We start from the raw sequence: 4,254 nt of genomic DNA on the forward strand, positions 1-4,254 counted from the left end.
ACCACACAACATGCATCAGGAAACTCACAAAAGCAAGGACGATTGTAACAAGATCGACGAGAATGTATGAACGGTACCATTTTTAGCTCAATAAATACTATACATAGAAGCAGAACTTATTAAACAAGATGTTTTTGAAGTTTTTCACCTTAACACTTTTTATAATACAAAACTGAATGGTTCACTTTTACGTCCTCTTTTTAAAGTATTACAAACTCATGAACTAAAATAAAATGGTGAGCACAGTGCATTTTTGTACAAATGAATTGTAATAAGGGCATAATCCATGTGAATTGTATAAAAGGTAAGTACCAGTAAAAATGGATTGCTGGTGTTTTTATAGAGTTTGTAGTACCATCACAATCAAAGTTCGTACTGACATAAGCTCTGATCTGCTCCGTCCAGAAAAAGATATATAAGTACACTGCGGCCAAAGTATTACAAACTAACTAACGTAATCAGCCACCTCGCTAGAACAGAGCATCTCAGACGCCTCTACTCATGTTGCTTTTCCTTGTGCAGGAGGCTGTTGACGGAGCACGCGGTGACACAGGAGGCCATGGTAGCGACATGCGCGGTGACACAGGTCTCCAAACTGATGGTCGCGACAAACTCGGTCACCCTTAAGCCACCGTGTTGGACTAAGCATGGCGCTGAAGTTGAGTAGAACATTTAGGAATTAGGATAATTAGGAAACAACAAACAGGTGAAGAAATCATGAAGTGAAATGAGTTATAGAAGACGGTATGCATTACACCTTGCTGATTTCTCAACTAAAACTGTTTACTGCACAGTTGCCATATTTGACTGAGCTACCCTGAAGTTGCTGGAATGGACAAAAGTCTTAATCAGAATCTCACCAACGTCCGACACTAGAATGAATTTCTGAAAACTTACCCAATTTGGTTAACTGCTGACTTGTGAAGAGCCATCATTTTTGCATCGAAGAGCTGCTGTGATGTACTGAGCAATTGCTTTTTCTGACCTTGCAAAATTATGTCCGATGAATCTCTCTAATATGGATGTGTGAACCTTCCAAAATTAAATTTGGATGTACTCAACGCTCAAGCAAAAAAAATTGTAGGGTGCTCAATGCTATATTATTCCAACATGACAAAATTGAACGTTCAAAATTAGATGGGGACTTGGACGGGGTGCAGTGCTCTACTCGGACGGGACCCAATGCTCAACTTGGACGAAGGAGTGCTCCCCGAAGCTCTAGTGGTAGTTGGGGTATATCAGTAGCAGATCGGGGAGGAAGGGGGTTAGGCGAGAAGATTGATTAGTGGTAGGGCACGACCGGAAGTGTCGACTGTGGCTCAACCCCGGCACGCAGGCCCTCTAGTGACGAGGATAAGCATGGTGAGGGCAGCCCTTTTCCAATAGAACTAAATCTAATAGGAAACTTGAACTTTTCCTAATGCATTGCAGTAGCGACAGACTGCCCTATGATTGGGTCCTCGACGAGCAAGACAAGAATCTCATCATCTTTGATATTGTAGAAGTAGCAACACATTTTTGCCCGGCTTGTTGACTCCCAGCCCAATTTTCCTGAGAACCAAGAGAGACAAGAGAGAAAAATTTCTATCTTTACAGCTGAAAAATTAAACACATAAAAAATCAGTTTTTCGGCTCTCAACCTCCTGCATATATATTTGAACTGATGCTTTTTTGTCAGTGAACATTACTACCTCTCGAGTATAAACTATGCAAACTTTATTTTGACCGAACTGTTAGAAATTTTCTTTGAAGTGAAAACTACCAAACAATATAAAACTGAATTATTTTTTTAACACGCACACTACACTGTTTCGGCTTTTCTTTATGAACTGATGATAAAATACATACAGGTCTGCTACACCAGTAGCAAATTCACGAATACATGACTTTTTTTGGAGAGCAATCTAACAAGTGTTATAGCAAACCATGGAACAAGTACATGTTTTGAACTGCTCATGAACACGCGTCAAGCAAAAAAGTACAAACCACTTCTGATTCACTAAAAGGTGAGCTAATTTCCAATAGAGATTCACTAAAATAACTTCTGATTTTTTTAAACGTCTAACTTCTCATTATTTTCAATTTGAACTTCCTTGTTTTTTGTTTTTAGCAACGCAAAACGAAGCACTAAGCAATAGACGGGACGGGGTGAGTACCTAACGGTGCCGGCGGAGAAGCAAGGTGATCTTGCCAGTGAACATGGGGCCAACGATGACGTGAATCATGCCGAGTTGGACTACCGAGCTGGACGTCCTCGACCCCCACGGTTCCTCCTGCAGGTTGCATTGTTACGCATGGCGAGGGAGTTGAGTGGGGCACACCCATGGCGGCGAGATTGAACGGACGGGGGCTGCGGCGTTGAACTCTCTATACGCGATGACAGAGCGATAGCGGCGCGTCCATACAGTGCGGGGCCACATCCGCGTTGCCAATAACTGCAGAGGGTTAAGGGAGGGCGGTGGTGGAGGGACATGGAAGCAGGGGGTGCATAGGAGAGGCAGAGTGCCTCCGGCGACATGTGGTTAATTTGCTGGGGCAGATCCTGCTATGTATTCTACACCTGTAGGAATGGAAGTTTAGATGGAAAGATGCTTAACAATGATGTAAGTACATGTGGAATATATGACCAAGTACCATGTATATTAACTGGAAAAGTTTGACAAGAAACTTCATCGTCAGCATACTGACTACACCACACTATAAATATTGAAGTGGAAAGATAGAGGCACTCAGCAGTTAATTGCCAAAGCATGCACTTCCAAAATTATAATTAATCGAGATGGGTTTTTTGGGTGAGCTTTTTGCACCAAATAAACATTACTGCTGCAATGCACGCACAGTTAGTTGATTCAACATCATGGCAAAGAACGATTGAAGTACGACAGACGGATAGAGACGAGCCTAAGTTCAAACTACAAACAGAAGCCGCGAGCTCTATGTTTCAACTTTTATTTGATTTCATTTTAATGCCAAATTCCTCAGTCCAACATTAAAGTAACACACAAGACTGACCAGCACAAAAGTTCATAGTACCAATTCTGCTGATTTTTGTCGACTGAAGTGCAGATGTGCATGCATACCTCGAGTGGCTTCGGAGAGTAGTCTGGGAAGAGCATTATGAGGTCTCAGCGAGGTGCCCATATTGCAGATGGACTTCCCGAGGATGTGCACGCCTAGGACGAACTCGTTCGCACCCCCTCCATGGAAGCCACTCCGCTTCCCCCGCTGATGGCTAGCAGGGCCACCCCGGCATGGAGGGCGGCCCAATGCCCTTAGTTACAGATGGAGGGGTTGGCCGACGGCCGTACAGCCATGGGATATCAGGGGAGAAGGCGGACGGATCTCGGGGAGGAAGGTGGACGGAGCGCGGGGAGGGAGGCGGACGGATTGCGGGGAGGAAGACGGACGGAGCGCGGGAAGAAAGGCAGACGGGGCGCGGGGTAGGGAGGAGGCCGGCGCGCAAGGGATGGTGGTTGCCGACGCGAGGTAAGGGCGGCGCCGGTGTAGGAGAGATGAAGGCGGCGGGGTTTTTGGGGAGGGACGGGCGTGGGCTCACGGGGATGAGGAGGTGGTGCTGGTGGCGTTGGGAGGTGGTGGTGGCGGGGGGCGCTCCGGCGAAGGGGGGCAACGATAGCTATGGGAGGTGGTGGTGGTGGGACGCACGCCAGCGGCGAGGGCCGTGGCGGCTATGGGATGTGGGAGCGGGGATCGGGGTGGGAGGTGGGTTGACTGGGGTAGAGGTAAAGCAATGAACATGCTGGCAGGTGGTGGGTAACTGGGCGGGTCTTTCTGATCGTGTAATCGGCCATTGGGCCCTATAGGGGTTGATGGTAACAAAATAATATTCTATATATATATATATAGTGTTATTATTCATCACTCAAGGTGCAAAATAAGTTATTCTTCATCCGAGGTAATCTTACGATCATTTTATAATTAAATTACGTTTGGAATTCAAATAGTTACATTTCTATTGATTCACTACGTAAAATTTGACATAAAAAAATAAAAATATAGGTCATAAGACAAGAAAATTTGCAGTTTATGTGTATTTTAGACTATGTTTTTACGTTTGTAATTTTACATAACATAAATATTTTTTACGGCGATTATATATTTTCTTACGATCTCTTTTTGCATCGGAAATAAGACAAAAACTTACGGAACGTAAAATTATGGTGCATTGATGGTAAAATAGAGGGGGGTGAAGAATAATTATTCCTCACCCAGGGTGACGAATAGCGCGACCCATAT

At 44.7% G+C, this 4,254-nt stretch overlaps 1 long non-coding RNA gene across 2 annotated transcripts; it reads right to left on the reverse strand.

The window, feature by feature from the left end:
* Positions 1 to 284: 284 nt before the first annotated feature.
* Positions 285 to 3,701, reverse strand: LOC119354374. 2 transcript variants are annotated; one of them, XR_005170825.1, is made up of 5 exons: positions 3,081 to 3,701; positions 2,157 to 2,560; positions 898 to 1,551; positions 758 to 826; positions 288 to 653 (listed from the first exon to the last, which is right to left on the reverse strand). It is a non-coding gene; the product is annotated as an uncharacterized LOC119354374 (long non-coding RNA). The 2 variants fall into 2 exon arrangements; XR_005170824.1 differs by having other exon boundaries at positions 285 to 653; positions 898 to 2,560.
* Positions 3,702 to 4,254: the final 553 nt, after the last annotated feature.

The sequence above is a fragment of the Triticum dicoccoides genome, chromosome 2A (assembly GCF_002162155.2).
Source record: "Triticum dicoccoides isolate Atlit2015 ecotype Zavitan chromosome 2A, WEW_v2.0, whole genome shotgun sequence".
Lineage (NCBI taxonomy): Eukaryota > Viridiplantae > Streptophyta > Magnoliopsida > Poales > Poaceae > Triticum > Triticum dicoccoides.